The sequence below is a fragment of the Palaemon carinicauda genome, chromosome 19 (genome assembly GCF_036898095.1).
Source record: "Palaemon carinicauda isolate YSFRI2023 chromosome 19, ASM3689809v2, whole genome shotgun sequence".
Classification (NCBI taxonomy): Eukaryota; Metazoa; Arthropoda; class Malacostraca; order Decapoda; family Palaemonidae; genus Palaemon; species Palaemon carinicauda.
The window spans coordinates 37,091,497-37,104,323 of NC_090743.1; the positions used below are offsets into that span (position 1 = coordinate 37,091,497).

The 12,827-nt window shown below is 31.7% G+C and overlaps 2 long non-coding RNA genes across 9 annotated transcripts in view; one reads left to right on the forward strand and one right to left on the reverse strand.

The window, feature by feature from the left end:
• LOC137658573 (uncharacterized) overlaps window positions 1–3,186 on the forward strand; it is a 32,162-nt gene extending 28,976 nt beyond the window's left edge. For all 6 annotated transcript variants that reach the window (XR_011047375.1, XR_011047370.1, XR_011047371.1 and 3 more), the window contains one exon: window positions 3,029–3,186. This is a non-coding gene — a long non-coding RNA (uncharacterized lncRNA). The remainder of the gene's footprint in view (window positions 1–3,028) is intronic.
• A 7,182-nt stretch (window positions 3,187–10,368) lies between these two features.
• The window catches only part of LOC137658574 (uncharacterized), a 139,214-nt gene continuing 136,755 nt past the window's right edge, over window positions 10,369–12,827 (reverse strand). For all 3 annotated transcript variants that reach the window (XR_011047377.1, XR_011047378.1, XR_011047376.1), the window contains one exon: window positions 10,369–10,501. This is a non-coding gene — a long non-coding RNA (uncharacterized lncRNA). The remainder of the gene's footprint in view (window positions 10,502–12,827) is intronic.

The window sequence follows — 12,827 nt, forward strand, 5'->3', positions numbered from 1 at the left end:
CGACCTTCTTCTTTACATAACTTCCATGCACCCTAAAAGATAGTGCTTGGTCTAATTTTATGCTTAAATAGACAGGGAAACTATAATTTTTCAGTTATCATTCCATGATGTTCAACTCCTTTTTAGCCAAGTAGTTTTTAAGTTGGGTTAGCATTTAGGAAGTTTTGCTTGTAGTATTCATTAAGATCTTTCAAAGCATCTGATTATTTGCTCTCAATAGTAGTAAATAAATCCGATTCGATGGCTAGGCACTGATCATCTGCATATATAGATCTACGGATATCAATAAACTGTGGTTGATCATTGGTATGGATGCTGAAAAGCATGGCGCCAACTCAGACCCCAATAGGAGGCCATTTTTCTGCTTTTGCAATCTGCTTTTCCTTCCATCTATTTCAACAAAGAAAAGTTTGTTACACAACAGTGACTGTATGTAATGCACAATGCTTTGTTGCAAATAAATTTGGCAAGATTCAAAAGAAGCAACCTGTGGTTCCAGTGATATAGGCTGCTGTTAGGTCAACAAATACTGCCCCTCCCTTGTGATTTTCCTAAGCTCAAAGTCATCCTCAATATACTGAGTGAAGCCAAGTACCTGAAGCCAGCCTAGTCTGGTGTTAGTTGTCTTTTGACTGTGGGAGCTATGCGGGCATCATCGTCCATTCGCACAGTTTGTATAAGATGCAGAGGAGAGATACTGGCCGATAGTTCCTAAGGATCAATGGGTTCATGCAAGGATTAGTAAGGCCACAACTTCAGCTCTTCTCCAGTTTTGGTATCTAGAATATTCTTGCACAGTTAAAGTGTCAACAACCTGAGTTGATCCTGGTGCCAAAGTGCAGTATTAGCTCAAGGCAACATCGTTCAGCCAGCAGCTTTTCCAAGTTTAAGGTGTTTCATGGCTTCTTGGAGTTCTTGAAGAGTGAATGGCTCAAATTCATTATTTTCTTGCATGGCAGATTTTATTACGACCTTCTTTCTTTTGAGATATCCTTGTTCTTTGTTATATGAGTTTCCATTAAGTAAGATTTGTTTTGTTACTGCATTATGTGTAACTGCAACTATTCTTGTTTGGGTGTTCTTATCCGAGTTCTGTTAAGCAATTGTTTTCCATGCCTTCTTACCGTTTAAGGTCATATCGGTGCTGTGGTTATCAGTTCTTACCATATCTTCTTTTTCTTGTTGGCTATGGAGGGGTATGAATTGTACACCAGAGTATGATGATTGTAAATCTCGCTACCTTGGTCTGTGATACACAGGATATGATTATTTCTTCTTCATTATATTTCCTTGACAAGTTTATATTTGTCTGGTTTTGGTTCGATGTTATTAATCTTGTCATCCAGCTCCGATGTGAAACATTCCAACTTTGCTTTCTGGAAGTTGAATCAATGCATATGTTTAGACTCAAGAGATCAGGTAACTGATCTGATGTTAACAGCAATAGGTCTGTGTTGAGATTTTGGAATTGTCACTTTTTTTTTTTCGAAGTTTGAGTATTGAAAATATGACACAAATGCCATGTCAGGGTTATAGCCTCTTATATCTTGTGCTCATAAAAGATGGTCTATCTTTTGCATTATGATGAATGGTTAAGTTATTATTTAGATCCCATTCTTCAACAGCCTCTCCGTCAATGTTATTCTGACTATTTCCCAGGTTTTGATTTTGAGGCTATTTATATGGTACAGCTGGTTGTTTTTACACACACAATGATGATTCCTTCATGTATATTGCACTACCATGGATGGCATTTGGGTGGTAGATTGCCATATACATGCCCGACATTTTTGGTGGGGTCGAGCCCTTATGTCTAATACTGTACTTAAAATTCACTTTAAAGACTGCTGAGAATTTCCAATTTTGCAGCCAAGATGCCTTCTGCATTGAAACTCGTGACCTTTAGGTTTGACACCTTAAAGAGCTGGAGGTTTATCCATTTACCACCCCTGCAAAAGATTAAGGTGTTGCACATTGTGTAGAAATCTCTCTCAGGATTAACGTGCACCACAAGAATGTAGTATCATGTAATTAGGCCAAGAAATCTACATTTGCTTTTATAAATACCCCTAAAGGCTGGGTACTGAGGCTTTTGAGGTCATTTAATGCCCATGTCCAAGTGTGAGTAAACCCTGCAGTGGCAGTGTGAAGTAAATGTTCAGAGGTAGAACAGCAAGATGGAAGTAAGAAAGGAGGTATAGATGAAGGGAATTGCGTGCAGCTATGGGTGACTGGGTGCTTCAAAGGCCTGAAATAATGCTTGAAGTGCAATGCTATTGGAAATGTGTCTGCTTGGCAATCTGTTGGATGGTGGGGTTTGAGACAAGCTTACCGTCCTTCGTAGCTAAGGATGGTTTAGGAGAATCTATTGGTCTACCTGCCGAGTTATCGGCGATTTCCAAGCGCTCTCTGGTTCAAACTTGGAGAGAGGCTTGGTTGCTGATAATATATTTGAGCAACCTTTAAACCTCCCTAATTTGGAATCTTCATTTGAAAACTTGCAAAAGCTTATGAGCTGGAAATTTATGTTGCACGAGTTGGATTTTGTATTACTGTACTGTTGTTCACACCTTGATTAAGCTTTGAGTGCATTAGAGAACTGAACAGTAGAATGCCTGTAACCAATTTGTTAAAGAATTAAATGTTGATTTTTTTTTTTTGGTTTAAAGAAATAACTTATGAAATTTATTTTTTTTTTTGGTTTAAAGAAATAACTTATGAAATTTAACTTTTTACTACTGGCTTTTCATTAAGCAATTTAGGTCTTGAAACTTAAACTGATTTAAAAGAAGTTTTTGCAATTTTTTCACTCAAATCCTGGTTTGCCATTAACTTATGCCTTACATACATGTTTTATATTTATGAATTTAATTACTCAAAATTTTCAAACCTCAAATTTAGTACAAACAATACCAGGTAATTATAGTCAATTATAGTCAGTCAGGTTAATTAAATACAATTAATCAGTAGGGCAACTACGTTTTATTAAGATAGGTTTCCTTTCTATAAAATCTTTCTTCTTTTCCAGGAGAAAGTCAAGTCAGCAGAAAACTACAACACTTACAACAGGTTTTCTGCTATGGAAGTGGACACTAATTCTTTGCTAATATGGTTATTAGCTGCTTTTCAGTCTGCACAGTAATTCTCACTCTTCAGGACTATTGGGAGCTAAAACATCTACATTTATAGGTGATTATGTATTGGAAGACAGCATAACCTGCAGCAGTAACTTTAACTGCCGCTAGTTCTATAAATTAGCTAGCTGTTGTAGCTTTCACAATAAGTCTGTCTATTATGGCAGTAGCAGGCAGCAATATCAGCATCCAGTAAGGACCTCAGTTGCTGCAGCATTCAATTGAAACCAAAGCCCGCTGCTGTTGTGGTATGGATTGGACGAAAGCATCTGACATCCCAGTTAAAGACAACGGCAAAATGCTGTTGCAGTAAGCAGATGGAGTTCAAGACAGTTGCTGCTGTTGTATGCAGTTGAATAAGTAGACATCTACTGTAGCAGTAAGCAGCTGAAGATTACCAGTAAGTGAAGACTATGTACAGCTGTCATAGTAGGAAGCAATTGTAGCAAGCAGACACAAGCATACGGAGTTGAAGAATTGAAGACGGATGCTGTTGTAGTAAGCAGTTTAAGTAGAAGAATTCTATTGGAGCTGTACGCAGCTGAAAAATAATCGAAATGTTGAAGCAATTGAAGACTAAGCACAGCTGCTGTAGCAGCAACACAGCTGTCTTAGTAAGCAGACACAAGTAGATGGAGAGGATGACAGATGAAGACTCAACACAGCTGTCATAGCAGAAAGCAGTTGTAGCAAGCAGACACAAGTAGATGGAGAAGGTAGATCATGTTGTAGTAGTAGACATCTACTGGAGCTGTATGCTGCTGAAAACACTCAACACAGCTGTTGTAGCAAGGAGACACAAGTAGATGGAGAAGACAGATGTAGTAGACAACATCTACTGGAGCTGTACGCTACTGAAGAGACTGGAAACAGCTGCCGTAGCAGAAAGTAGTTGTAGCAAACAGACATAAGTAGATAAAAATAAAGACAGATGATATTTGACATCTACTGGAGCTGTATGCTGCCAAAGACTCAACACAGCTGTAGCAAGAAGACACAAGTAGATGGAGAAGAAGACTGATCATGCTATAGTGGTAGACAACTACTGGAGCTGTATGCTGCTTTAGACTCGACACAACACAGCTGTAGCAAGAAGACACAAGTAGAAGGAGAAGAAGACTGATCATGTTGTTAGTAGTAGACATCTACTGGAGCTGGCTGTCTTAGCAGCAAGCAGACACAAGTAGATGGAGAAGACAGATTATGTTGTAAAAGTAGACATCTACTGGAGCTCTACGCTGCTGAAGACTCATCACAGCTGTCATAGCAGAAAGCAGTTGTAGCAAGCAGACACAAGTAGATGGTAGATGGAGAAGACAGATCATGTTGTAAAAGTAGACATCTACTGGAGCTCTACGCTGCTGAAGACTCATCACAGCTGTCATAGCAGAAAGCAGTTGTAGCAAGCAGACACAAGTAGATGGTAGATGGAGAAGACAGATCATGTTGTAATAGTAGACATCTCTAGTAAAGCTGTACGCTTCTAAAGTCTCAACACAGCTGAAATAGTAGAAAGTACTTGTAGCAAGCAGGTGGAGAAGACGATGTTGTAGTACTAGATATCTACTGAAACTGAACGCTGCTGAAGACTCAACGTAGCTGTCGTAGCAAGCAGACTGAGAAGAAGACAGATCATGTTGTAATAGTAGACATCATCTACTGGAGCTGTACGCTGCTGAAGACTCAACACAACTGTCGTAGCAAGCAGACACAACTAAATGGAGAAGTAGACAGATTATGTTGGAGTAGTAGAGACATCTTCTGGAACTGTACGCTGCTAAAGACTCAAGTTTAACTGCAGTAGCAGCAAGAATTTGTAACAAGCAAACACAAGTAGATGAAGTTGAAGACAGATAATAGCATTAAGAAGTTGAAGAATTAGATATCTAACAATGCTGAAGACTAAATGCTGATGTCTAATAGAGATGCCGTAGCAGAAAGCGACAAATAGATGAATATTGGAGCTGTTTACAACTGGAAAACTAAAATAAACTGTAGAAGAGTGAGCAGTTAAGCACGAAGGCGTCTGTAGCTGTAGTCAAATCAAGGAAAATTTTCTTGCAAGATGATGAAGTAAACATTTATTGGAGTATTGGAGCTGTAGACGTCTCTTGGAAGCTGTACGCAACTGGAAAAATAAGATATACTGTAGAAGAGTGAGCAGTCAAGCACAGAGCAGTTAAGCACAAAGATGTACATCTGTAGCCAAATCAAGGCAAGTTGTAGTTAGCAAATAAGACTTTAGGTGCTTCATGTAGTTTCCTGGTGAAGATATCCTACAGCTGTTAGAGTATGCAATTCAAGATATATATATATACAGCTGCTGATCTTAGTTTCCAATTGTACACTAACATGCATGCAATGTAGTATCAGCATGAAGATATCTCGCCCAAACCAGCGACTGCTTCTTGTTAAGTTATCCAATAATAAAACCTCTCCAACATTCATTCTGAAAAAATTGATGTTTTGATTATTTTTGTAATAAACAATGAAATATGCTTTAATGCTTTTTACTTATTCCTAGATTTCTCAGCAGAGTTGTGTACTTGCATCTAGTTAAAAAATGGGTTTATTTCCAGAACTAAATTACATTCATATTTCTATTATCATTTATTCTAGAAATTGTTGTATAATACAAAGTCACTCATATTGCAATCTTAATCAACCTCAAATAACTCAACTCTTCAGTAGCATAGATGATATTCCATAAAAATCAGTTTTCAACATACCTTTAGCTATTGGAAAATTTATTTTCCATTGGAAAATTTATTTTCCATTGGAAAATTTATTTTCCATTGGAAAATTTATTTTCCATTGGAAAATTTATTTTCCATTGGAAAATTTATTTTCCATTGGAAAATTTATTTTCCATTGGAAAATTTATTTTCCATTGGAAAATTTATTTTCCATTGGAAAATTTATTTTCCATTGGAAAATTTATTTTCCATTGGAAAATTTATTTTCCATTGGAAAATTTATTTTCCATTGGAAAATTTATTTTCCATTGGAAAATTTATTTTCCATTGGAAAATTTATTTTCCATTGGAAAATTTATTTTCCATTGGAAAATTTATTTTCCATTGGAAAATTTATTTTCCATTGGAAAATTTATTTTCCATTGGAAAATTTATTTTCCATTGGAAAATTTATTTTCCATTGGAAAATTTATTTTCCATTGGAAAATTTATTTTCCATTGGAAAATTTATTTTCCATTGGAAAATTTATTTTCCATTGGAAAATTTATTTTCCATTGGAAAATTTATTTTCCATTGGAAAATTTATTTTCCATTGGAAAATTTATTTTCCATTGGAAAATTTATTTTCCATTGGAAAATTTATTTTCCATTGGAAAATTTATTTTCCATTGGAAAATTTATTTTCCATTGGAAAATTTATTTTCCATTGGAAAATTTATTTTCCATTGGAAAATTTATTTTCCATTGGAAAATTTATTTTCCATTGGAAAATTTATTTTCCATTGGAAAATTTATTTTCCATTGGAAAATTTATTTTCCATTGGAAAATTTATTTTCCATTGGAAAATTTATTTTCCATTGGAAAATTTATTTTCCATTGGAAAATTTATTTTCCATTGGAAAATTTATTTTCCATTGGAAAATTTATTTTCCATTGGAAAATTTATTTTCCATTGGAAAATTTATTTTCCATTGGAAAATTTATTTTCCATTGGAAAATTTATTTTCCATTGGAAAATTTATTTTCCATTGGAAAATTTATTTTCCATTGGAAAATTTATTTTCCATTGGAAAATTTATTTTCCATTGGAAAATTTATTTTCCATTGGAAAATTTATTTTCCATTGGAAAATTTATTTTCCATTGGAAAATTTATTTTCCATTGGAAAATTTATTTTCCATTGGAAAATTTATTTTCCATTGGAAAATTTATTTTCCATTGGAAAATTTATTTTCCATTGGAAAATTTATTTTCCATTGGAAAATTTATTTTCCCATTGGAAAATTTATTTTCCCATTGGAAAATTTATTTTCCCATTGGAAAATTTATTTTCCCATTGGAAAATTTATTTTCCCATTGGAAAATTTATTTTCCATTGGAAAATTTATTTTCCATTGGAAAATTTATTTTCCCATTGGAAAATTTATTTTCCATTGGAAAATTTATTTTCCCATTGGAAAATTTATTTTCCCATTGGAAAATTTATTTTCCATTGGAAAATTTATTTTCCCATTGGAAAATTTATTTTCCCATTGGAAAATTTATTTTCCATTGGAAAATTTATTTTCCCATTGGAAAATTTATTTTCCCATTGGAAAATTTATTTTCCATTGGAAAATTTATTTTCCCATTGGAAAATTTATTTTCCCATTGGAAAATTTATTTTCCCATTGGAAAATTTATTTTCCCATTGGAAAATTTATTTTCCCATTGGAAAATTTATTTTCCCATTGGAAAATTTATTTTCCCATTGGAAAATTTATTTTCCATTGGAAAATTTATTTTCCATTGGAAAATTTATTTTCCATTGGAAAATTTATTTTCCATTGGAAAATTTATTTTCCATTGGAAAATTTATTTTCCATTGGAAAATTTATTTTCCATTGGAAAATTTATTTTCCATTGGAAAATTTATTTTCCATTGGAAAATTTATTTTCCATTGGAAAATTTATTTTCCATTGGAAAATTTATTTTCCATTGGAAAATTTATTTTCCATTGGAAAATTTATTTTCCATTGGAAAATTTATTTTCCATTGGAAAATTTATTTTCCATTGGAAAATTTATTTTCCATTGGAAAATTTATTTTCCATTGGAAAATTTATTTTCCATTGGAAAATTTATTTTCCATTGGAAAATTTATTTTCCATTGGAAAATTTATTTTCCATTGGAAAATTTATTTTCCATTGGAAAATTTATTTTCCATTGGAAAATTTATTTTCCATTGGAAAATTTATTTTCCATTGGAAAATTTATTTTCCATTGGAAAATTTATTTTCCATTGGAAAATTTATTTTCCATTGGAAAATTTATTTTCCATTGGAAAATTTATTTTCCATTGGAAAATTTATTTTCCATTGGAAAATTTATTTTCCATTGGAAAATTTATTTTCCATTGGAAAATTTATTTTCCATTGGAAAATTTATTTTCCATTGGAAAATTTATTTTCCATTGGAAAATTTATTTTCCATTGGAAAATTTATTTTCCATTGGAAAATTTATTTTCCATTGGAAAATTTATTTTCCATTGGAAAATTTATTTTCCATTGGAAAATTTATTTTCCATTGGAAAATTTATTTTCCATTGGAAAATTTATTTTCCATTGGAAAATTTATTTTCCATTGGAAAATTTATTTTCCATTGGAAAATTTATTTTCCATTGGAAAATTTATTTTCCATTGGAAAATTTATTTTCCATTGGAAAATTTATTTTCCATTGGAAAATTTATTTTCCATTGGAAAATTTATTTTCCATTGGAAAATTTATTTTCCATTGGAAAATTTATTTTCCATTGGAAAATTTATTTTCCATTGGAAAATTTATTTTCCATTGGAAAATTTATTTTCCATTGGAAAATTTATTTTCCATTGGAAAATTTATTTTCCATTGGAAAATTTATTTTCCATTGGAAAATTTATTTTCCATTGGAAAATTTATTTTCCATTGGAAAATTTATTTTCCATTGGAAAATTTATTTTCCATTGGAAAATTTATTTTCCATTGGAAAATTTATTTTCCATTGGAAAATTTATTTTCCATTGGAAAATTTATTTTCCATTGGAAAATTTATTTTCCATTGGAAAATTTATTTTCCATTGGAAAATTTATTTTCCATTGGAAAATTTATTTTCCATTGGAAAATTTATTTTCCATTGGAAAATTTATTTTCCATTGGAAAATTTATTTTCCATTGGAAAATTTATTTTCCATTGGAAAATTTATTTTCCATTGGAAAATTTATTTTCCATTGGAAAATTTATTTTCCATTGGAAAATTTATTTTCCATTGGAAAATTTATTTTCCATTGGAAAATTTATTTTCCATTGGAAAATTTATTTTCCATTGGAAAATTTATTTTCCATTGGAAAATTTATTTTCCATTGGAAAATTTATTTTCCATTGGAAAATTTATTTTCCATTGGAAAATTTATTTTCCATTGGAAAATTTATTTTCCATTGGAAAATTTATTTTCCATTGGAAAATTTATTTTCCATTGGAAAATTTATTTTCCATTGGAAAATTTATTTTCCATTGGAAAATTTATTTTCCATTGGAAAATTTATTTTCCATTGGAAAATTTATTTTCCATTGGAAAATTTATTTTCCATTGGAAAATTTATTTTCCATTGGAAAATTTATTTTCCATTGGAAAATTTATTTTCCATTGGAAAATTTATTTTCCATTGGAAAATTTATTTTCCATTGGAAAATTTATTTTCCATTGGAAAATTTATTTTCCATTGGAAAATTTATTTTCCATTGGAAAATTTATTTTCCATTGGAAAATTTATTTTCCATTGGAAAATTTATTTTCCATTGGAAAATTTATTTTCCATTGGAAAATTTATTTTCCATTGGAAAATTTATTTTCCATTGGAAAATTTATTTTCCATTGGAAAATTTATTTTCCATTGGAAAATTTATTTTCCATTGGAAAATTTATTTTCCATTGGAAAATTTATTTTCCATTGGAAAATTTATTTTCCATTGGAAAATGATAATATCCTCTCTCTCTCTCTCTCTCTCTCTCTCTCTCTCTCTCTCATCAACATTATTTTTGGCGAATGTTGTAATCTCCAATTTCGCCAAAAGAAAATACTCACACTAATGTCAAGTTTCAAACTAATATGTTTTTACCTCATTGTCCCATTGCGTTAATTACGTTTAATATATCAGGAGATAATGGCTTGTAATATCAAATTTTAATCAAGCATAATTTTGAAGCAGGATTAATAACACTTAAAATGTTGCCAACACCAACGTTAAGAGTTAGCGTGGGTGGCGAGCGCTGGCAACCTTGCACGATAATATCCTCTCCGTAGGCCGTAACACACACACGCACATACACACACACGCACACACATACACAACACACACACACACACACACACACACACATATATATATATATATATATATATATATATATATATATATATATATATATATATAACCCTTTCCGCACATACACATACACAAGCGTACACACACACACACACACACACACACACATATATATATATATATATATATTTAAAGGAGCCATAATTGTCGACTAGCTTGAAAAAAATTTGCTAAAGTCTGCAATGTTACTTGTACCCTGTATGACAATTCTTCGCAAGATATGTTCTTATCTTTCCATAATCACACAGCTTCCTTATGATCTGAAATCAAAAGCAAGATATAAACAGGAACTGGACACATTTAGGGAACTAATATTAGCTAGTTGGAACTGCTTAACTAAATGAAAGAAATTGCTTAGGAAGTTGAAAGAACCTGTTTCTATTGACACCATTCCTGGCATAATATCACAGGAAGTTGAAAGAACCTGTTTCTATTGACACCATTCCTGGCATAATATCACATGGAATAGTAGACATTTCAGACTTCTTGTTTGTAAAGTTGAAAGGTTCTGTTTCTATTGACACCATTCCTGGCATATCACATGGAATAGTAGACATTCAAAGACTTCTTGTTTGTATGTAAATTATGCTAAATCAATCGACATAGACCCTGACAATACTATACTAACGAGGGTCATTCCAAAGAAACAAAAGAATGGAAGGACAAGAAAATAATACAGCTTATTAGTGACAATACAGTACAAAGATGAATGGTATAAAGCTGTAAGTTATGGACACCATGACCTACAATATTTAGGTATGAAAAAGCCGAAAGACTGAAGTGCAGGACAAAACAAGACAAACCAAATGGAGGACTAAACCACACTTGAAGGGAAGTACATTATTGTAAAATTGATGGCCACTAAACTACTAACGTATGGCTGGGTATAGAAACTTATAGAAATGTCAAAATATGATTGAAATGCACAACAAACCCTTACAACTCCAAGTTATAACAAAATAATGCACCAGAAAGGTAGGCTTAACGAACAAAACATATCTGCATGACAGGGCATAAAGAGAGCAGCTGGACAAAATTCTATGAAAACAGGACTCCAACAAAATATATTATAAAAGAAAAACTTCAAATATGTAAAATGCTAACAAAAGTAAGGTTCATTAACAGCTTGAGACATCAAGAATGAAACGATTGATTGGACTGAGAAAGTTACCTATTCCAGCAACAATGTTAGAACTCAAGATGCAGGTGATTTCTATTTCTAAAGTCAATACTTTCATCTGAAAAACTGGCAGTTCATTCCTTAATGTTAAACTTTCAGAATATTTTGCTTTTGTTAAGTACATCACTGTAGTGCGAAATTAATCTTCACAAAAAAAAAACTTAAAACCTATTTAATTTTAAACAAAATAATTCAATTTATCATAGATACATGTTAATTGCATTGAGACAATAACAACCATATCCTAACTTATAAAAATTAGATCCTTAACTTAGAAAATACAGAAGAAACTGAAAAAATTAATTTAATTTCTGCTCGGCATAAATACGTCATTCCTAAATAGCTTACCCATAGATGTACAGTTATTTGCCCCCAGCTACTTTACAATTTATAATTGCACCATCTCTTTATAATAATTGCACCATCTCTTTATAAAATACTTGGATAAAGAACTGATCAACTAAGACAAAATCTTATTTACAGCAATTAGATTTGTTTTACAAATCATTAGCTACTTTTTCAATGAATCAATTATTATTATCATTAATAGCCAAGCTACAACCCTAGTTGGAAAAGCAAGATGCTTTAAGCCCAAGGACTCCAATAGGGAAAAATAGCCCAGTGAGGAAAGGAAATAAGGAAATAAATAAATGATGAGAATAAATTAACAATAAATCATTCTAAAAACAGTAACAACGTCAAAACAGATATGTCCTAAACAAACTATTAACAACGTCAAAAACAGATATGACATATATAAACTATAAAAAGACTATTGTCAGCCTGGTCAACATAAAAACATTTGCTCCAACTTTGAACTTTTGAAGTTCTACTGATTCAACTACCCGATTAGGAAGATCATTCCGCAACTTGGTAACAGCTGGAATAAAACTTCTAGGATACTGTGTAGTATTGAGCCTCATGATGCAGAAGGCCTGGCTACTAGAATTAACTGCCTGCCTAGTATTACGAAGAGGATAGAATTGTCCAGGGAGATCTGAATGTAAAGGATGGTCTGAGTTATGAAAAATCTTATGCAACATGCATAATGAACAAATTGAACGACGGTGCTAAAGATTAATATCTAGATCAAGAATAAGAAATTTAATAGACCGTAAGTTTCTGTCCAACAAATTAAGATAAGAATCAGCAGCTGAACACCAGAAAGGAGAACAATACTCAAAACAAGGTAGAATGAAAGAATTAAAACATTTCTTCAGAATACATTGATCACCGAAAATCTTTTAAGACTTTCTCAATAAGCCAATTTTTTGTGCAATTGAAGAAGACACAGACCTAATGTGTTTCTCAAAAGTAAATTTGCTGTCGAGAATCACGCCTAAAATTTTAAAAGAACCATACAAATTTAAAGAAACATTATCAATACCGAGATCCGGATGTTGAGG